General features: G+C 48.5%; 1 long non-coding RNA gene across 1 annotated transcript; it reads left to right on the top strand.

Moving 5' to 3' along the window:
* On the top strand, positions 1 to 23,335 carry LOC143757101 (uncharacterized). Its single transcript, XR_013210395.1, has 3 exons — positions 1 to 200; positions 1,900 to 2,051; positions 22,648 to 23,335. It is a non-coding gene; the product is annotated as an uncharacterized LOC143757101 (long non-coding RNA).

Genomic DNA, 23,335 nt, shown 5'->3' with positions numbered 1-23,335 from the left:
GAACAAAGAGTGACTGCTCATTACTGAGGAGAGCAGACAGAGGGGAGGTGTCAGACCTCAGCTCTTTATCCATGAGACTAGAGATGGATAAATCAAAGCAGCGTGCTGTTCACATACAGAAATAACAGCCATCTTTACACTGTTTGTGAGGTGAATAAAAAGGAGGAGAGCGACCCTATGCCAAACAGAGAGGTGTCAGTGTGAGTAATCTGAGATTTTTTTTTAATTTGTACTTTTTTTCTCTGTCTACAAGTATGTATCCCCTGTTTCAGTGGAGTATTTGTGCATAACTTAAAATAAATAAATAGCTTTTTAATAACTAATTGCTATAATTTTGATTGGTCATCATGGTGAGAAATTACATAATAAAAACCAGCTATGAAAAAAAGAAAAGAAAAAGCAATTTCAAAAACATATTTTTAAAAATTAAAAATGGTAAAATGCTCAATAAAGAAAATCCATCCTGATAATGAATGAATTCAATGTCAATATATTGCATTTAATTTTTTTTTCAAACAAAGGCATAAGACAAGTAAATCCTATTTGCACTGACTGTAAATAATAGATACATCAAGTGTAAATAGAAAATAAACAATTTACTCAAACTGTCAATAAAATAATATATATTTGTACTAAGTGTAAATTGTCTAAGCAATTCTGGATAAAGTTATGCTAACAAAAAAAAATATAAATAATGTGTAAAATCAAACATTTTAACTTAAAAAAGGTGGGACGTGACAGTGGCCAAAACTGCATTGACAAATACACTTCCTGTGTAAATGCTTCAAACAGACTGACAAACTCAACTGAAAAAAAAAATGGTTTGATGTGGACTGTAGTTCAGTGAAGCCTTTTGTTCAAAACAAACAATGTATTGACTTCTAAAGCCACTTTTTGTCTATTCAATGATTTACCACAATATCGCGGTGCCCTTAAATGATCTACATTATATATTAAATACTGTATGTGTGACTGATTAATTTGAATAATTAATTAGCATGTCTTGTAATTAGTTCACTTTGATTAAATTTGCAGTTTAAATAAATGAAAAACTAATTAAATTACAGTTTTATTCTTTATTTATTTAAATACTGTTTGCACTTGCAGACATGAGAATGCGCATTATAAAGCTATATATATATATATATATATATATATTTCATACAAGCCCTCACATTGTTTAAATGGTGTCCCCTTCAGAAGTGTGGTTACGAAAAAATGTTGTCTCTAATTCCCTTGCATAGGGTCGCCTGAACTGATTGTACCAGCGTTTAATATACAGATAAAAACTGTAACTGTCAGGCGTCAGAGATGACAGGCCCCTCAAATGTGATATGAAGATTTAACTTGTTTTTATCTTAATTTAATGAGCCCCCAGCAGGTCGTCATATCAGTGTTATCAGCCCTGATTGCCAATGAAGATTATAATAATTGACAGAAGATCTGACTTGGTATTCTGGAGCGAGATGGGAACCTTGCTAACCAGAACAGGCTGTATAATAGATGAATAGGAAATGTGTCAGTCAAAATCTGACTGTGTGTGCCCTCACCCCCTTCCCCCCAACACTTTGTTCAGATCCCATAATAAAATATTCAGAGAGTTGAAAGTGTTGGTGGATTCAATTATGCATACTTACCTGTTGTTTATTTAGTAGGGAACATAATTGCACATAGCAGCACTTCAAAGCCTATTAGTACACCTCAACCCATGGTCAACTTTCAATCAAAACTACTGCATCCCTTTCCCAGGGAGAGAATGCAGGGGTAATGGAATTTTAAATCTGCCTAGGAGATGATTGAAGAAAAAAAAAAGTATCATTTGCCTGACTTCATTGGCTTTTGTTCATTTGATATTAAACATAAACCTTTTTCCCAATGAATCTTGTTCTCTTTGTTCAGCAGAGAAACAGGAAACCGGGTTTATTGTGTAATTGCTCTGCCAAGATTGTTATGAGGACTCTCTCAGCAACTCATCCGTGCAGGTGTTGGATATAACAATGGCATGAATTTTCACAGGTTTGCCATGGACATCTGGACCAACAGCAGGCCAGGTGCGTCTTACAACATCTGAATACACAATGCCACAATCCTTAATCACTTTCAGTTGATGCTCCATTTATGGTGCCAATCCATTTCCACCCTTCAGCCTTTGTAGTCATTGTGAAGCTGCAAGTCAAACGTGAAGCTTGTGTAAGTCAAACGGTTACCAGGGGAAACAGACGGCTGCCACCCCACAACAAAGTCCGCGAAATCCCATCAATATATTCGTGTTAAGAGTCTGGGTCCCTAACGTCAAGAGTCGCAGGCCCACCTGCCGATTTAATTGTGATTTACACCACTGCACTCTGCAAATTGTAATGTCTGAGACGCCTGAGCCTTTAAGCCACGTCGATTATATTTCTCTGGCTAAAGGCTGTCAATCTCTTACTCTGTTTACCTGCAAGGCTGATTAGCAAATGTGTAGGTACCGGGAAAACCCTAAATCAATTTCCCTTTGGAAACCCAATCCTCAAGGCTTCTGTCTTTCACTTACCACCCGAGCGTATATGCTTGCATGAGCATGTCATTGTTTAAGACCTTCTGAGGAGCCTTGTCTTCTCCTCTTGACATCCGACCCCTCGTTCCTCCCCCTGACTGGCTGCATGGGCAGGCAATAACGCTACCTCTGTCAAACAGAAATGCTTCACGACAGACATGCACGACCTCTCACGTGTTTGCTCAGATCCTTCCCAGCAAACAGGTATATGACTCATAATACCCGAACTCGTTCTTTCATATTAAAACTGCAATCAGGCCATCAAAAGGAATTTCCAATCATCTGTAATGGTATCAGAATGTACACTTATGTGAAATATTGAAGGACAATCCGCTGAGGAAAAGTCTAGCCTTTAGTGGCTTCATTTTAGAGGTTAATCAATAAGACTCTCATATCAGAGTAAATAAACCGAGGCCGAATCAATAAGACTCTCATATCTGCCATCAGTTGTTTGTCAAGAGCGGAACAGCAGCGGCCTTAGCAAGTGTAATATTGTTGTTTGTGGAGAGCTGAAGTATGTTTGGTAGCAAGCTGTCATCCTCTCTCTCATTTTTTAAATGTGAACACTTTTTAAGTAAACGCTCTGGACACTACATACAGTACACACAAATTGACAATCGGTAAAATAAACCGTTCTTAAAGAATGCTGTAGAATGATCAAGTCTTATTGGCTGAGGCATTTGTTGATTATTACGTTAGGCTCTACTGCCAGAATCACACGCATGCTGTGTGCCGCCGTGTTGAACTGCATGCTGGGATTGGGGCATCTGTGGAACTTGGCTGAGGGTGAGGGCTGATGTAACGCCACTAGTGGGACAAAATGCTTCGGTTTTTCTTACATAAAACCAAATTAAATTGGCTGTAGCATTAAAAAAAGTGGCCAAATATTAAAGATTAATAAAAAAATGGATTTAAATGTAATTTGGGCAATATTAAACAAGGATTTGACCTGCTGTAAAGTGTAACAACGCCAGGACGTTGACGCCCTCTGCAGGCAGTTGTTATATTACATAATGTACATAAGATGATTGTTTATATTATGTATATTATGTATTTTAGTGTTGTTCTATAAAACCATAATGATTACTTAATTTTGATACTTTATTTGAACCAACTATTATTGCATAATTGTTATTTTATCTGTATTTTAAATCATTTTAAAGGCTAAGTAAGTCTGTGTTAAGGTCTATTTTTATTACCACAAAAAATATCCGATTAACCGTCAAAATAATTGACCGATTACCAACATAATCGTCAGTGACAGCCCTAATTACCTTATTCATTAGATAGCAAGAACCAACAATGAACAATACTTTTACAGCATTTATTAATCTAGGTTACAGGGGCTAAATGTAAGAATGTTCATGTATTAATTGCTTTTTTATTACCAATGTTTGAACAGCTGGTAACAAAAATTGAAAAAAAAAAAAAAACCTTAACCATTCCCAAATTCCTAGGTTGGCTATGAAAGCCTGTAGACTGATTTTTATGTGAAGGAATAATGTTTTTCCCAGGATAATCAAAAGGATGTGATGGTTACATGCAACCCCAAGAACGTTCTATAACACATGAAACTAATTCTTATACAATGTTCAGGATAATGCTAAATGAGCCATTTTGTACAGTAATGTCAATGTGTCATGCAGAGAAAAGGGATTATATTCAAACTATAGTCTCACATAGCCAGATCTATATGATATATAGTCTCAAATATACTTTATAATCAAACTATCAGTTCCCTTTTGTTGTCACTCCGAGTTACGTCGGATGACGACGAATGGGGTTTCGCTTAGAAAGCCTATCAACTTTGAGTATTACAAAAGGAGCCAATGGCAAAGAAATGCCATGGGTCTGCGGAATTTGCATGGCGTAACTCCGCCCCACCTCGTGGGTATAAAAGGAGGAAGCCGGCAGCAAGCAGATATGTTTTCACCTCGGAGCCAAGTGTATTCTTCTCTCCACAAGCCATCTCTGAATTGTCAGCTTTACAAACGAGTACCTCGAGTGTTGGTGTGACGGCGATCTACGGCGAGAGCGTGCTTCCTGCTGATCTGTTGCAGTGGTCTGCCAGTCGGTGCGTTTCTCTCCGGGTGCTTCAACACTTGAGTTTTCTCTCACAAAAAGTGCTTACACGTGGCACGTCTTTTTAAAGATGTCTCGCCCGTGTACTTCTGGTTGCGGCAGATTGGTATCGGACTCTGATGGGCACGAGCGTTGCATAGTATGTTTGGGCATTGATCATGCTAGAGCAGCGCTCGTGGATGACTCATGTTCTCTCTGTGGGAACATGACCATCGCGTCATTAAGGTCGAGACTCCGTGAACTCGCAAGAGTGAGAGTCCCCTCATCCACCCCCCGCTCTGCGGCTGGTGGCCAGGGTGACCTGAGGGTTACGGTCTGGAACAAGGCGCTGACTATGTGTCCACGACCCCACTGCCACCTTCCGGTGTGCATACGGCTGTGCTTGAGTCTGATCCGGAGATGACGGCCATGCTTTCCCGGGCAGCCGCGAGCATCGGACTTGAGTGGAGGCCTCCACCCTGTCCTGAGCGCTCGCGGCTGGACGATTGGTTTTTAGGGTAAGGCTGCGACCCTCGTCCTCGGCAAACCCCAATACCTGTCTTCCCGGATGTGCATGATGAGATCTCGAAGTCCTGGAAGACCCCCCTTTCTTCTCGGGACCGCTCATTGGTCTCATCCGCCTTTCCTCCCCTCGATGAGGCAGCTGCCCTTGGGTACACTGGGCTTCCCCCGGTTGAACGCTCTGTTGCCATGCAACTATGTCCTCAGAGTGCTTCTTCTCGGGGCGAGCCTAAGCACCCATCCAAAGCCTGTTGATTTTCGTCGACCCTGGTGGCGAAGTCTTACAGAGCGGCGGGACAGGCGGCTGCTTCACTGCATGCTATGGCCACTCTGCAGGTCTACCAGGCCCAGATGCTCAGAGACATGCACGAGGGTAGGACAGACCCAGGGCTCTTTGATGAGCTGCGCGCCCCGGGCGACGAAGGTTACCGCGCGCCCCCTGGGTTTGGTGATGTCCACAGCTGCTGTCCAGGAGAGACATCTGTGGCTGAACCTGGCCGACATGCGGGACGCGGATCGGACCCGTCTGCTTAACGCCCCCTTTTCCAAGGCCGGCCTCTTCGGCGGTTGAAGATTTTGCCCAACAGTTTTCAACCGCCCAGAAGCAGACCGAGGCCATCAAACACATTCTGCCCCGCCGGCCCGCTGCTGCCTCCAGCTGGCCCGGCAGACGCCTCGACCTGTTTCCCGCCGAGGGCGCCCTCCTGCAGCTCCCGCCCGGACCACGCAGCAGCCTCCACCCAGGGCCGGTCGCGGAGGAAGCCGCAAGAATGCGCCACAGCCCTCTCCTGCCCCGCCCCCCGCTAAACGCTGGGCCAAGCGGCGCTCCTGAGACGGGCTGCTCAGGGATAATGATTGTTTTCAGGAGGTGGTAGCAGGACCACTCCTTCCCCCGGTGGAGGGCCGGGGGAGAATCTTTTGTTCTCCACTCCCCGTTGCTCACCCACGGGTGGGCTGCACCCTAATGTGGTTAAAAACAGAAACAATCCCCTCTTCCCTGAGCTCACAGAGTTCTCAGGCGACACAGAGCGCCGCCCACAAGCCGTGCTCTCCTCGCCCCCCTCTGTCCCAGAGGCGGTTGACACGGCGTGCCGTCCACGGACCGCTTCGCCCCTGTCCCCCTCTGTCGCCAGACCCCTGGCAGAGCAGGCCCCCGCGGGACGACCAGCCTGGTCCTCCCCCGGCCCCCTCTGCCAGGGCGTGGTTGCTAACTTTGCCCCCACACCGGGCCGCTATGCCGTCCACGTCTGGGCCAGTTACTCCGCTTCGCTGCCCCTCCGGGGGGACGCCTGTGGTTCGCATGATCCCGCTGGTTCAGTTCCAGGGAGCCTGGCTAGAGCTTCCCCGTCTGTCCCGCTCGGATTGCTTCATATGAGACCGCTTCAGCTTTGGCTTCGCGACCGAGTCCCGAGGTGGGCATGGCAACACGGCATGCTCCGAGTACCAGTTACTCCGACCTTTCGTCAGTTCTTCACCCCGTGGTCGAACCTCAGTTTTCTCAGGGCGGGTGTCCCCCTGGTACGAGCTTCCCGGAATGTTGTTATCTCAACAGATGCCTCCACCACGGGCTGGGGCGACATGTGCAATGGACATGCTGCGGGCTCCTGGACAGGACCCCAGCGGCTTTGGCATGTCAATTGCCTCGAGTTGTTGGCAGTACGCCTTGCCCTGCACCGCTTCCGGGCGTTGCTCAGGGGTCAACACGTACTAGTCCGTTCAGACAATACCGCCACTGTAGCGTACTTCAACCATCAAGGTGGTCTACGCTCTCGCCGTATGTCACAACTCGCCCGCCACCTCCTCCTATGGAGTCAGAAGCATCTGAGGTCGCTTCGAGCCATTTTCATTCCCGGAGCGCTGAACTGTGCAGCCGACCAGCTCTCACGGCTTCAGCCACTCCCTGGAGAATGGCGACTCCATCCCCAGTCGGTCCAGCTGATTTGGGACCAGTTCGGGGACGCACAGATAGATCTGTTTGCCTCCCACGACTCGACCCATTGCGCCCAGTTTTATTCCCTGACCGAGGGCACGCTCGGCACGGATGCTCTGGCGCACAGCTGGCCGCAGGGCCGCAAGTATGCGTTTCCCCCAGTGAGCCTTCTTGCGCAGACCTTGCGCAAGGTCAAGTCAAGTCAAGTCAAATATATTTATATAGCGCTTTTCACAATACAGATTGTATCAAAGCTGCTTCACAGTATCAATCAAAACAACTTAATGTTTGTTTATTACTGGAAAAAAGACATCCAAGTTTGGTAGAGCTGATCAATGGTATGATTGGTTAATTAATTTGAATATCCCCAACTGAGCAAGCCAAAGGCAACAGTGGCAAGGAACCGAAAAACTCCATCCAGTGACCTAATGGTGTCCTAACACCCCATCAGGTGACCCAATGGAGAAAAAAAACTTGGGAGAACCCAGGCTCAGTCGGGGGCCAGTTCTCCTCTGGCGTTTATGAACTAGAGGCCGAATTTACAGTAACTGTAAGATAAAAAATTTATATGAATGCCTGGCTAAATAGATGCGTCTTCAGTCTAGTTTTAAACTGGGAGAGCGAGTCTGAGCAACGAACAATATCAGGAAGGCTATTCCAGAGCTTCGGAGCTAAATGTGAAAATGCTCTGCCTCCTTTGGTGGATCTGGATATCCTAGGAATGACCAGAAACCTCGAATCTAGTGATCTTAAAGAGCGCGATGGATTGTAAGGCGATAGAAGATCCGTTAAATAGACTGGAGCTAAACCATTTAGAGCTTTATAAGTCAAAAGCAATACCTTGTAATTAATACGGAACTTTATAGGTAACCAATGAAGTGATGATAAAATCGGTGTTATATGATCATATTTTCTTAATCTAGTAAGAACTCTAGCGGCTGCATTTTGGACTAACTGTAGCTTGTTTATTGAAGATGCAGGACAACCAGCTAATAAAGCATTACAGTAATCTAGTCTCGAGGTCATGAATGCATGAACTAACTTTTCTGCATCAGAGACTGATAGCATATGTGACGAGCACCCAGAGGGTTCGTCAGCGTCGCCCTGGAAACAGACGAGGAACACCTGCATGCCCTCGTCACAGGCTGATCGGCCCCAGCTGTGCCCCATCAAGCAAACAGCTATATAAGCCACATGGACTTTGTCAAAGGGAGAGAGATCTCTGCACGAGACAGAACGTTAATGCCTGTACTCTATCTTTCTCCAGAAAGCAGCAGTTGACCGCTCAGCCTCCAAGAAGCACAGCTCAGACTCCAAGAAGCACAGCTCAGACTCGCTGCACTACGAGGAAGAGGCAACACACTTCACCGGGTTTTTCTTTGTTTTTTTCTTCATGTTGTAAATAAATCCACTCTTGGGCACTTTGCATGAGCTCCCCTTGTCTTGTGATTCTTCACCCCGTGACATTTGGTGGAGAATGCAGGCAGGAGAGTGAAGAAAAAAAAAAAAAAAAAAATCACAGACAAACGAGCTCCTGCACGTCTCATTGTTTTTTTTTTTTTTTTTTTTGTTTTTTTTTTTTTTTTGTCCTCCCGGTTCTGCCATAGGCGAGTGATCCAACCCCAACATGGAGGAACTTCTCAACCGACTCACCGAGGTTAGCATCCGCCAGCAACGAATAGTTGAGCATCTCGCCACCCGCCAGGAAGAGAGCGAGAGGGAATTCGCAGCAATGCATGCCGCTCAACGCGTCCCACTGCCGGACCCCCGAACTCAAGCCGCCAAGTTGTTACCAAAGATGACCCCCCACGATGACATTGAAGCGTACCTACAGATGTTTGAGGTCACAGCCACCACTGAAGGTTGGCAGCGCGAGGATTGGGCACAGGTATTGGCCCCTCTCCTAACTGGTGAAGCGCAGCGCACATACTTTTCTCTCCCCGCCGCCACCGCCCAGCGCTACGACGAAGTAAAGCGGGAAATTCTGGCCCGCCTGGGTTTGTCTCCAGTATGCGCTGCTCAATACTTCTATGATTGGGAGTATAAGCCCCGTCGACCGGCCCGTCCCCAGGCCGCTGAACTCACGCGGTTCGCGCAGCACTGGCTGCTGGAGGGGGATCCAACGGCCAGTCAAGTGGCGGAACGCGTTGTCATCGACCGTCTGCTTCGTGCTCTTCCCCGTTCACACCGACAGGCGGTCGGGATGAGAAACCCAACCACCACCCTGGAACTTGTCGAAGCCATCGAACTGGCAGATGCTGCCCTACAGCGAGAGGCTGGGGAGCGAGCGCCGCCCTTTCCTCGAAGGCTGACCCTCGAGCAACGCACGCTAAAGAGCACTCAGGGACAAGTAGACAGGCCAGCGGTTCCCTCACCACGGGACGAGCCCATGCCAACGGCGGCCTCTACGCCTCCGGCCCGAACTTGGCTCGCTGGCTGCATTGTTCATAACAATCTACCAATTGGAGCCCCGGAAGCCGACGTCAGGATCAACGGTAAGCCGGTTCGGGCCATCCTGGATTCCGGCAGTGCGGTAAGCTTGGTCCACTCAAACATTCTGTCCCCCCGATCGGAGTCTTCCGCCTTCCTCCCTATAACCTGTGTCCACGGGGATACCCGACAAGTACCAGCTCGCAGAGTGACCATCTCAGCTGGCTCGGGGACCTGGCCGGTGGAGGTAGGAGTGATGAAGGATCTGCCGGTTCCCGTTCTGCTTGGGAGAGACTGGCCCGGGTTTGACCGCCTGTTGGCTGCCTCGACGCTGCCTGCCAGCCGTAGAAGAAGCCGCCAAAGACCGAGGCTGACTCGGGGACCTCGTCAGCGCCCCGTCCTCCTGGCCTCGGACAGCGGAAGAGACGGTGAGTCCCCCTCTCAAAATCCTAACCCTTTTTATGATGTGTTCCAACAGGTGACGCGAGGGGGCTCATTTGCCAAGGAACAACGGGGGGATGACAGGCTGAAACACTGTTGGACCCAAGTCCGTGTCATCGAGGGCAAAGAAGCTCAGCCTGGCCCCCATCCTTTCCCACACTTCATTGTCCAGAATGGCCTGCTCTATTGTGTCGCTCAACGAAGGGGAGAAGAGAAAGCGTTGTTAGTCGTGCCACGCACAAGGACGGAGACCGTGCTAGAACTCGCACATTCACACCCCATGGCGGGACATCTGGGGGCCGCTAACACCGTTCAGCGGATCCGCGACCGCTTCCACTGGCCAGGCTTGGAGGCCGAAGTAAAGCGCTTCTGCCAGGCTTGCCCGACCTGTCAGGTGACGTCACCCAGGACTCCACCTCCCACTCCGTTGATTCCTCTGCCCATAATCGAGGTGCCCTTCGAGCGCATCGGGGTGGACATTGTGGGGCCACTGCCTAAGTCTGCCCGGGGACATGAACACATCCTGGTGATCGTCGACTACGCCACCCGGTATCCAGAAGCAGTCCCCCTCAGAAAGGCCACTGCCAAAGCCATCGCTCAGGAGCTCTTCCTGCTCTCCAGCCGAGTCGGCATCCCAGCAGAGATCCTGACTGACCAGGGTACCCCCTTTATGTCCCGGCTAATGGCTAGCCTTTGCAGCCTGCTGCGGGTGAAACAGTTGAGGACGACCGTCTACCATCCCCAGACTGATGGCTTGGTGGAACGGTTTAACCAGACCCTAAAGCAGATGCTGAGACGGGTGGTCGCGGAGGACAAACGCGACTGGGACCTCATGATACCCTATGTCCTTTTCGGAATCCGTGAAGTTCCCCAGGCCTCAACGGGCTTCACCCCGTTTGAGCTCCTTTTCGGTCGACAACCCCGCGGCCTCCTGGACGTAGCAAAAGAAGCCTGGGAGCAACAGCCTGCAGCCCATCGCTCTGTGGTGGACCATGTGAAACAGATGAGGGAGAAAATCGATCGAGTCATGCCACTGGTAAGGGAGCATATGGTGAAAGCGCAGCAGGCCCAACAGCGCCACTACAACCGGGCCGCCCAACCACGAGAGTTCCAGCCCGGAGATCAGGTGATGGTTCTAGTCCCCAACGCTGCCTGCAAATTCCTGGCCACATGGCAGGGCCCCTACACGGTGGTAGAAAGAATTGGACCGGTTACCTACCGTGTGCGGCAGCCGGGAAGGAGACGAGCCGAGCAGCTGTACCACATCAACCTCCTAAAAAAATGGGTTGGGACTAGAGACCAGCTCGCCGCCCTCGCCACCTCTGACCCCGTGGTGGTAGACGTCAACCCCCATCTTTCGGCGGCCCAGAAGGGGGAGCTGCAACACCTAATTGATCAGTTCTCTGACGTATTCTCTTCTCTTCCCGGGCAGACCACCGTCCTGCAGCACGACATCCGCACACCTCCGGGAGTCATCGTCAGGCAGCGGCCCTACCGTGTCCCTGAGGCCCGTCGGCAGGCTATTGAGGAGGAAGTACAACAAATGCTGAAGTTAGAGGTGATAGAACCTTCACGCAGCCCATGGTCCAGCCCGATCGTGATGGTCCCGAAGCCTGACGGCAGCCTCCGCTTTTGCAATGACTTCCGTCGCCTCAACGAGGTTTCTGAATTCGATGGTTACCCCATGCCTAGGGTCGATGAGCTACTGGACCGGTTGGGAAGGGCCCGGTACATCTCAACACTGGATCTTACCAAGGGCTACTGGCAGGTACCGCTCTCTGAAAACGCAAAGCCTAAAACTGCTTTTTCCACCCCTAGCGGCCACTGGCAGTACCGGACCCTACCCTTTGGTCTTCACGGGGCACCGGCCACGTTCCAGAGAATGATGGACATTTTACTACGACCCCACCAGGCCTACGCCGCCGCCTACATCGATGACGTCGTGGTGCACTCCGAGACCTGGGAAGACCACCTGGACCGTCTGCGGAGGGTGCTGTCAGAGCTCCGGAAGGCTGGGCTCACCGCTAACCCACGAAAATGCCACCTCGCGCTTTTCGACGCAAAGTACCTGGGTTTCCAGGTCGGTAGGGGTCTCATCCGACCGCAAGAGAAAAAGGTAGAGGCAATCCACTCAGCCCCAAGACCCGAAACAAAGACCCAGGTACGAGCGTTCTTGGGGTTGGCGGGGTATTATCGCTGCTTCATCCCTAACTTCTCCTCCTTAGCCGCCCCTCTGACAGATCTGACTAGAAAGGGACAGCCGGAGAAGGTTCACTGGACGGCAGAAAAGGAGGAAGCGTTCCGAAACATTAAGACGGCCCTCACCTCGGAACCGGTACTCCGAGCACCGGACTTTAGCTGCCCCTTCCTGTTACAGACAGATGCATCCGATACGGGATTGGGAGCCGTCCTGTCACAGATCAAGGAAGGTGAGGAACACCCTGTTTTGTATATCAGCAGAAAGCTGACCCCAGCCGAGAAAAACTACGCCACGGTGGAGAAGGAGGCCCTGGCTGTCAAGTGGGCTGTCTTGGAGCTGCGGTATTACCTCCTCGGCCGAAAGTTCACACTGGTCACGGATCACGCTCCCCTTCAGTGGATGGTCCGAGCCAAGGACACCAATGCCAGGGTAACCCGATGGTTCCTCGCACTCCAAGACTTCCACTTTGTTGTGCGCCATCGGGCGGGAGCTGCAAACGCCAATGCTGACGGCCTTTCTCGGATTTGGGCAGCTTTTGCAGGTCTGTCAGGGGTAACTCCCCACCCACCCCCTATTTCTCCCCTACTGTCTCAAATCATCCACAGGACTAAGACGACGCTTGGGGGGGGGAGTGTGACGAGCACCCAGAGGGTTCGTCAGCGTCGCCCTGGAAACAGACGAGGAACACCTGCATGCCCTCGTCACAGGCTGATCGGCCCCAGCTGTGCCCCATCAAGCAAACAGCTATATAAGCCACATGGACTTTGTCAAAGGGAGAGAGATCTCTGCACGAGACAGAACGTTAATGCCTGTACTCTATCTTTCTCCAGAAAGCAGCAGTTGACCGCTCAGCCTCCAAGAAGCACAGCTCAGACTCCAAGAAGCACAGCTCAGACTCGCTGCACTACGAGGAAGAGGCAACACACTTCACCGGGTTTTTCTTTGTTTTTTTCTTCATGTTGTAAATAAATCCACTCTTGGGCACTTTGCATGAGCTCCCCTTGTCTTGTGATTTTTCACCCCGTGACACATATTACGTAGCTTAGCAATGTTTCTAAGGTGGAAAAAGGCTGTTTTTGTAACATATGAAATATGCTTTTCAAAAGACAGGTTGCAGTCTAATGTAACACCCAGGTCTTTTACTGTAGCGGATAGAGTAACAGGGCATCCTACTATGTTAAAGTCGTGCTGTGAAAGGTTTTGTGGACGGTTTTTAGAACCGATAAGTATTACCTCTGTCTTGTCTGGATTTAATAAAAGAAAATTATGCGTCATCCAATCTTTTATATCTTTAACACAGTCTGTCAATTTGGATAATTTAGCGTATTCATCTGGCCGTGAGGAAATATATATTTGAGTGTCATCAGCATAACAATGGAAACTAATTCCATGTTTCCTTAGAATATTACCAAGTGGCAGCATATATATTGAGAATAATAAAGGGCCTAACACAGATCCCTGCGGCACTCCATAGTTTGCCGAAGTTATAATCGATTTTTCTCCATTTAAGTAGACGAAATGGTAGCGGTCAGATAAGTATGACCTGAACCAGCTTAATGCTTGTCCTTGAACACCAGTGTAATTTTGTAGTCGATCTAAGAGTATTGTGTGATCTATAGTATCGAACGCAGCACTAAGATCAAGTAAAACTAGTACTGAGATACAGCCTTGGTCCGAAGCTAAAAGTAAATCATTTGTGATTCTAACAAGCGCAGTTTCAGTGCTATGATGTGGCCTGAATCCAGACTGAAACTTTTCATAGATGTCGTTTTCTTGCAAGAAAGAGCCGAGTTGAGCGGACACAACTTTTTCTAATATTTTTGACATAAATGGAAGATTCGAAATGGGTCTGTAATTTGCTAGGTTATTTGGATCTAATTGTGGTTTCTTAATAAGAGGTTTTATAACTGCCAGCTTGAACGTTCTTGGAACATGACCTAAAGATAAAGATGAGTTAATAATATTGAGAAGAGGCTCTTCCACTACAGGTAACACTTCTTTCAGTAGTTCAGTTGGTATAGGATCTAATAAACATGTTGTTGTTTTAGATGAAGTGATAAGTTTATTTAACTCTTTTTGTTCTATGGTTGTAAAGCATTGTAATTGTTCTTGCGGGGTGATAATTGCGGCCGAATTATAAGGCGCGAGCAAAGATCGAACGTTTACGATTTTGATTCTGATGCTTTCAATTTTCTCGGTGAAGAAGTTCATGAAATCATTACTACTAAACTGTAACGAGGTATTTTGTTCAGACGACGTCTGTTTATTTGTTAGTCTAGCCACGGTATTAAATAAAAACCTTGGATTATTTCGGTTGTTTTCTATTAATTTGCTGAGATGCTCAGCCCTGGCCGTTTTAAGTGCCTTTTTATAAAGTGACATACTGTCTTTCCACGCGATTCTAAAGACCTCTAAATTAGTTTTAGAGCTCCTCGTCCTCCCAGGGAGGACGAGGAGCAGGTCATCCTGGTTGCCCCTTACTGGCCCAACCGGACCTGGTTCCCCGAACTAGTACTCCTCGCGACAGCACCTCCCTGGCCGATCCCTCTGAGGAAGAACCTTTTTTCTCAGGGACGGGGCACCCTATGGCACCCTCGTCCTGATCTCTGGAACTTCCACGTGTGGCTCCTCGACGGGACGAGGCAGGTTTGAGTACCCTACCACCAGCGGTGGTGGCTACCATCACTTCCGCTAGGGCGTCGTCCACGAGACACGTCTATGCGTTGAAGTGGAACCTCTTCGTCAGCTGGTTCTCTGACCCCCGGAGATGCTCGATCAGCGTTGTGCTTTCCTTCCTTCAACAGGGGCTGGAGCGAAGGCTGTCTCCCTCCACCCTGAAGGTCTATGTTGCCGCTATTGCTGCACACCATGACCTCATCGAAGGTAAGTCGGTGGGGAAGCACGACCTGGTCATCAGGTTCCTGAGAGCAAGGAGACTAAATCCGCCTCACCCTCCTCTCGTTCCCTCTTGGGACCTCTCAGTGGTTCTAACTGCCCTGAAGAGTGCTCCATTTGAGCCACTGCAATCAGTCGAGCTTAAATTCCTGTCTATGAAGACAGCGCTCCTGGTTGCTCTGGCCTCCATCAAGAGGGTAGGGGACCTGCACGCATTCTCCGTTGACGAAGCGTGCCTGGAATTCGGGCCGGCTTACTCTCACGTGATCCTGAGACCCCGGCCTGGATATGTGCCCAAGGTTCCTACCACTCCCTTCCGGGACCAAGTGGTGAACCTGCAAGCGCTGCCCCCGGAGGAGGCAGACCCAGCCTTGGCACTGCTCTGTCCTGTACGCGCTCTCCGCGCCTATGTCGACAGGACACAGTGTTTCAGGACCTCAGACCAGCTCTTTGTCTGTTATGGTGGGAAGCTGAAGGGAAAGGCTCTCTCCAAGCAAAGGTTGTCTCACTGGATAGTGGACGCCATTGCTTTGGCTTACCAACAGCAAGGTTGACCGTGCCCCCTTGGTGTGACTGCCCACTCCACCCGGAGTGTGGCATCCTCTTGGGCTCTAGCGCATGGCGCCTCGCTAACAGACATCTGCAGAGCTGCAGGCTGGGCGACACCTAACACATTCGCCAGATTCTACAATCTCCGAGTGGAGCCAGTGTCCTCTCATGTACTCGCTTCAACCAGCTAGTACTGAACCCGCTCAGGTGTCTCACCTGAAGGAAGACAGGTGAGAAGGTGGCGTGATTAGACTGGTAGCCCCATTCGTCGTCATCGTCGAGTGACAACGAAAGGGAACGTCTCGGTTACGTATGTAACCCTCGTTCCCTGAGTAGGGAACGGAGACGTTACGTCTGCCTGCCACTTTCCGCTGTACCGCGGGGATCGCCTGAGCTCAGTCTTGGCTCCTCAGCGAAGAAACATATCTGCTTGCTGCCGGCTTCCTCCTTTTATACCCACGAGGTGGGGCGGAGTTACGCCATGCAAATTCCGCAAACCCATGGCATTTCTTTGCCATTGGCTCGTTTGTAATACTCGAAGTTGATAGGCTTTCTAAGCGAAACCCCATTCGTCGTCATCCGACGTAACGTCTCCGTTCCCTACTCAGGGAACGAGGGTTACATACGTAACCGAGACGTTTCACAAGTTCACAGAAATAATCAGATCCAAGTTCAGAATTTGGCCCGAACCCAGAGTATTCCCCCTGTATCCCTGGCCGGGATAGTAACCAGCCGAGAGTGAGTCAACGGAGAGGCGGAGGGATGCAGAAAACTGTAAAGGAACATAGGCGAGTCGGCTATCTATAAATATAGGCCTCCTCTCATGTTGATTGGATAGATCATTTGAACGTGTTACTCACAAACGTTGTCAATAAAACATTGTATATTTTTAATTACCTCAATTTTAAATACCTCATCTGTCAACATGATAACGGTGAATTAACAGTAAAAACAAGAAAGTACACTTATAAACTATCAATAACTCTTTGCCCACCATTGACGGAATTGTCTTGCTTTCCGTGTTTTCACTTTTATACGGTAGGGGGCGCTATGACATCTTCTGAAAGAGTACTGAATCTCCTGATCAAAACACATGCGAAGAATGTGCAGAAACAAGCGATATCATATGTAATCATGCCTATATACAATAACGTGATCACCAACATTAAACGGCATATAAATCAAAAATGCTTATGTTACTGAATGAAATGTCGACCCAGGACAAGCTCTAGGACTGTAAAGCTTTGGGGGTGTTGATGGACTTGGTCTACTCCATCTATGTTCTGATTATTGTACTGAATCCCAATCTGGATTTAGTGTTTGACAAAAACGTGATTTTCTCATCTTTTTCTCAAAATGTTGCTTTTTTTTAATTAAACTTACCCATATTCAAGTGTTGATTAAAAAAAAGAATGCATCAAGCCAGAATAAATCGTTTTTGTTGTTTGTTTAAAAGCAGGGGCTTTGTTCTTTCCTTTTATATATTGCATGTTCAGATATTTATACAACAAAATATTCTGCATGAACATTTTTTTTTAATTTGTGAAAAAGATCAAAAACACTGGCGGTGACTGGCAATTTTTTAACCTATATAACGTCTCGGTTACGTATGTAACCCTAGTTCCCTGATAGGGAACGAGACGCTGCGTCAAACGCTGTGGTAACGCCCCTGCGTTGTGCGTCATGAAGCATGTATGGAATCAGCCCAATGGAGAGATGGAACATCATAGGCGGGTGACGTCATCGACCAGGAAACTATAAAGCACCCCATAAACACAAGTGCAACAGCTTCTGATAGGCCTGAAGGAAGCGCTAGCGGGAATGCCGGGAGTATGGCGGAATGACGCAGCGTCTCGTTCCCTATCAGGGAACTAGGGTTACATACGTAACCGAGACGTTCCCTTTCAAGGGAACTCGAGTTGCGTCAAACGCTGTGGGAACGCTAATACCCAGGTCGCCATAGGACCAAGTGACCGCCATGTGAGAACTAGCGCACAGAGGACGAGAGCACCTGTGCCCCAGGGGTAGAACTTAAGTCTAGGTCGTAGAACTTAATGAAAGTATGCGGTGAAGACCATCCAGCCGCATCAAAAACGTCACTGAGGGAAACTCCTGACAGTAAGGCTTTAGAAGCCGCCATACTCCTGGTAGAGTGGGCTCATACAGCCAAAGGTGAAGGCTGACCAGCCGACTCATAGGCAAGTGAGATAGCCTCGACCACCCACTTGCTCATTCTCTGTTTAGACGTGGGACACCGCTTCTTGGGTGGCCCAAAGCACACAAATAGTTGTTCTGACTTCCTCCACAGGGCAGTTCTGTGGACATAGGCGTCTAACGCCCTAAAAGGGCAGCATTAGTAGGGACCTTGGGAACGTAACCTGGTCTAGGATGCAGAAAAGCCTTAACCATGCCAGGCGAAAATTCAAGGCATGAGGGTGAAACCGACAGAGCCTGCAAATCTCCGATTCTCTTTAGTGAGGAGATAGCAAGAAGAAAGATAGTCTTAAACGTGAGAAACTTCTCACGAACATCTTCGATAGGTTCAAGAGGAGCTAGGGAAAGACCTTCTAATACGATGGCCAAATCCCAGGCCGGCACCCTCGTACGAACTGCTGGCCTCAGCCTCAGTGTGCCACGAAGGAAACGAGTTATAAGCTGGTGTCTCCCAAGAGAAACTCCACTGAAAGGGACGTGGTAAGCAGCCAGTGCCGCCACATACACCTTTAGTGTGGAGGGGGATAGCCCTGTGGAGAAGCACTCCTGCAGGAATTCAAGCACTGCACCCACTGGGCAGTTAACTGGGTCCTGCAGGTGCTCTCCACACCAAGAAGTGAAGAGTTTCCACTTCAAGGCATAAAGCTTCCTCGTGGATGGAGCTCTGGAGTGAAGAATTGTCTCAACAACCTCGGTTGAGAGACCAGAGTTCATGATTTGGGCCCCCTCAGAGGCCAAGCCCACAATACTGGGCGGGGGTGAAATATCATGCTGCCCGCCTGAGAGAGTAGATCCCTCCTGACCGGAAGCTCCAAGGGAGAGCCGTCCAGGAAAGAAATGAGGTCCGCAAACCATACTCGGGCCGGCCAGAACGGGGCTAGTTATAGTAGGCTGACCCCGTCCCGGCGAACCCTCTCCAGAACTCCAGGTAGCAGAGCAATCGGGGGAAAGGCGAACAGACGTGACCTCGGCCACGGCTGCACCAAAGCGTCAAACCCCAGAGGGGCTGGATGGCTGATGGAAAACCACAGATGACAATGCGTGGTCTCCTTGGAAGCGAATAGGTCCACCTCGGCGAAACCGAAACTCAACCAAAGGGGCTCCACCACCTCGGGATGGAGTGTCCAATCCCCCGGCCTCGGCCCCTGCTACCACATTCAAATACCCAGGAAGATACATTGCTCTCAGAAATAGTAACCTCCCTTGAGACCACAGGAGGATCTGACGGGCCAACTTGTAAAGCCGGCGAAACCGCAGGCCCCCCTGATGATTTATATAAGAGACCACCGACGTGTTGTCTGACTGAACTAACACATGATGACCTCTCAGGTCTGCTAGGAAGTGTTTCAGAGCCTGGAACACCGCCAACATCTCTAGACAATTTATAAGCCGTGATAGATGATGGTCCTGCGACAGCCCTTGGGCTGGACGACCACTCGTGACCGCCCCCCACCCTGTGAGGGAAGCATCCGTCGTTAGCGTTACGCGACGACAAAGAGCCCCCAACACAGGCCCTTTGAATAGGAACCAAGTTTCTTTCCACATGACCAGAGCACGAGGGCAGCGCCGCGTGACTTTGACCGTGCGTAGCGGATTTCCCCTCCGGGAGAATCCCTTGGTCCTGAGCCACCACTGTAGCGATCTCATGTACAACAGGCCGCAAGGTATAACGTCGGACGCTGCTGCCATCAGACCCGACAGTTTCTAAAACTGTTTTACAGTAAGTAGCTGGCCTAGCTTTACTTGTTTCACAGCTGAGAGAATCGAAACGATGCGGGTCGGAGCGAGTTGTGCCTGCATCGAAACCGAAACCCAAACGACACCCAGAAAAGTGGTCTTCTGAGGAGATAATACACTTTTCTTTGCGTTCAGCCTCAACCCCAACTTCCTGATATGAACGAGAACGACATCTCAATGTCGAACCGCCATCTGCTCTGTCTGAGCTAAAACCAACCAATCGTTGATGTAATTGAGGACACGAACACCCTGAAGCCTCAGGGGCACTAGTGCTGCGTCCATGCATTTCGTGAAAGTGCGGGGAGATAAAGCTAGGCCAAACGGAAGAATCCTGTGCTGGTACACCTCGCCCCCGAAGGCGAACCTCAGGAACTTCCTGTGTTGTGGAAGGATGGAAATGTGGAAGTACGCGTCCCTTAGATCTATCGTGACACCCAGTTCTTGTATCTGATTTGTGACACGATCTGCTTGATAGTGAGCATCTTGAATTTTGGCTTCCCTACCGAGCGATTCAATAGGCGCAGGTCTAAAATTGGAAGCAACCCCCCATCCAATTTTGGAACAATGAAATATCGGCTGTAATAGCCTGACTCCACACTGGGAGGAAGAACCCGTTCTATAGCCTCCTTTTGAAGGAGTGCTTTCACCTCTTGTTCCATAACCAGAGCCTGCTCGGGGCCCACCACTGTAGGCAGAACCCCTCTGAATCTTGGTGGAAGACACCTGAATTGGATAGCATAATCCCTTTCTATTGTCTGCAGGACCCAATGAGATATTTTTGGAAGGCTTTTCCACTCTGCCAGAAATTCTACTAAGGGTACCAGTCTCTCGAGACTGGCCTCTGGTGTAACTTGAGCAGCAAACGCAGCGCCCTGTAACGGCACACCGGCAGGGAACAACTGGTCTAACCGCTCTGAAACCCTCCTCAGAGGGAGCGAGCGTCCCTCGGGAAATCGCTCGCTGGGACCGTCTGCGACCCGGCATGAAGGCGGTGTTGGCAGAACGGGCCCCTGAGGGCACCGAGGAAGAATGGGCACCGTAGAAAGAGGTGAACACCTTTCCGCCTCGGTGGGGACCACCCTCAGTGTCCTGCGCGCCGTGGCGCCAGGACTTCTTCTTAGCCGAAGCCTTCTTAGCTAATATAACTGTCCTCAGATCAGTTCTATTACTGGGAGATTTCGTCTGAGAGTGCCGCGGCTGAGCCCACTGTCCAGAAGGGGGAGCACGAGACGCGAAAAATTAATCAGCAGCCTGACGCAGTTCGCGAACCACGTCAGCACTGACCTCCTCACTCTCACTCACGTCCATCAGCAGGTCAGCCTGGTATGCCTGCATAATAGACATAGTATGCAGACATGACGCAGCCTGACCCGCCGCCGAATACGCTTTACCCACAAAAACCGAAATATTTCTTAGAGGCTTGGTGGGTAATGCCGGTGCCTTAACAGATGACGCAGCCTCGAGGGAGAGAAAACTCGCAAGCGTCTCTTCCACGCGAGGCATAGCCGAATAACCATAGGATTTTGCCCCCACAATATTAGAATATGTTGAAGTCTGGGGACTAAACACTCTATATGACACCAGTTTTTTCCACGATTTCGACATCTCAGTGTGGAGATCGGGAAAAAACGGCAAGCACCGGCGTGGAGGTTGCACTCGTGACGGTAAAAATCTCTCATTTAATTTTTTTTTTTATTTAGAAACAGACTCCTGTCTAGTCACTGGCCATACAATGCTGAGTTTTTCTACAGCTCTTGTTAATACCTCCACTAGCTCATCACTTTCGGGAGTGTAAGGTGGCGAATCCTCCACATCTCCCTCATTTATAACTGGTGCCTCAGCCCGAGCGGAAGAAACCGCAGCGCATGCTTTCGAACACAGGAATGAGGCACTGGATCTCACAGGTGAAGGGAGAGATAAGGCAGAGACCGTCTCTAACCCCGCTGAGAGATCCATCTGCGATCCCCACGACACGCTTCGTCGCTCTGCCTCGGCAAGAGCGGGACCCGAAACGCGGGGAGCGCGCACCGAACCGCTCTCCTCGAAGAGCGCCCGGCGGGAGCGGAGCGTCCTTAATGGCAGACGCTCGCAATGCTCACAATCAGCTCCCTCGAGAGCTGACTGGGCATGCTGCACTCCCAAACAAACAACACAAAGAACGTGTGTATCCCCAGTCGTAAAATAACGCGAGCAGGGAGGGACACACTTCCTAAACTGCTGTTCGTTCGCCATATCTCTCTTAATATATATATATATATATAAAAATTGTTTGTGTGGTGCAGAGTATGTAAAGACAGACAATATTCACACAGGGACAGATTCACATATAGCGTGACTGAAGGCACAGAAAGCTGTTGCGCTTGTGTTTATGGGGTGCTTTATAGTTTCCTGGTCGATGACGTCACCCGCCTATGACGTTCCATCTCTCCATTGGGCTGATTCCAAAAGTGCTTCATGACGCACAACGCAGTAAAGTCACACAGCGTTTGACGCAGCTCGAGTTCCCTTGAAAGGGAACCTATATAAATCCTCCCAAAATATTGTTAGTTTAACGTGGTAATACAAGATACCTTGAGTATTAAAGAGAAAGTTCAACCAAAAATGAAAATTCATCAATAACTCGTCCACATGTCATTCTAATCTCTTATGATTTTCTATGTCATTCTAATCTCTTGTTTCTTTCTGTGAGACAGAAATAATATTTGGAATGTTAAATGCTTTAATTCATATTATGAGAGTTAATGAGTCCCTATTTAAGTTTTCAAATTCAAAATTTCAATTTTCCAACCAAACATGGATCATCACACGTATACAAAGATTATATTAAATATGACAAAATATTAGCATATCAAATGACCAAATCTCATTGTGTAATAATTTTAATTATCTTAGGGTAAACTATCCCTTTAACTAATGTTAACAAATCAAACCTAATTGGAAAGTGGTGCCACATTTTCTTCATCTTTTAGTCAGTACAATTGCAAGAAGAAAAATCCCTTCTAGCTATAAAGGGTACTATTGCACTTTATACCTCTTTCCTGTGAATTGTTCTGTATTTGCTCTTTCTGCTACAACTCCACTGAGACTGGTTTATTGTTTATTGTTTTCATTTGTGTTTTTTCTGCCTTTAAGACCATCCAGATAACACTGCCAAAAGTGTCCAGGCCCTGTGTCCACAGCCACCAGTCATGAGTCTGTCACAAACCACCGACCCCCCTCCAACCCCCGTCTCTACCCATCGCACCCTCCGATTTCAGGACTGCAACCCAAGCCTGGCATTCCATCTGTGCAACTCTGCACCTCCTCACCCTTCTGTCTGTCCATCCAAAAAAGCACATAGTGAGGTGACAGAGGGAGCCAAAATAGTGTGTTATGTGCACACACATCCAAACCAGCCCTGCTCATGAAAACTATCTAATATCACAGGACAAACTATTAACATGCTAATAGTACAGGCATTTTATTATAACTCTCTACTTCTAATTGCTCTTGGTTACATATAATTGTACGTGTAATTTTATGTGTAACATCATTGCCATGCAATTGCATCATGACTGCTGAGACAATATTTGCCTTTAGAATTTAGAAAGCTTAATGTAAACCTTTCTTCTCTTATGAACTTGATGTGTTTTTTTCCCCCAGTTACAATGCCTTTAAATGTCAAATCAATTCCAACATTTGAATTGTATTTGGACTAAAGTAGCAAACAGGATGCCTAATTGCAATTCAAATTTGATTGTAAGTAGAATTAAAATTAAGATAGATGGATGGATGGATGGATGGATGTTCAATTATTTTAAATAAAATATTATTAGTTGTA

The sequence above is a fragment of the Siphateles boraxobius genome, unplaced genomic scaffold (genome assembly GCF_051911475.1).
Source record: "Siphateles boraxobius isolate OS27281-9 unplaced genomic scaffold, OSU_SipBor_1 3, whole genome shotgun sequence".
In the NCBI taxonomy this organism is placed as follows: Eukaryota; Metazoa; Chordata; class Actinopteri; order Cypriniformes; family Leuciscidae; genus Siphateles; species Siphateles boraxobius.
Note: the sequence above shows the minus strand (reverse complement) of the source record. Positions and strands in the feature narration are given on the sequence as shown.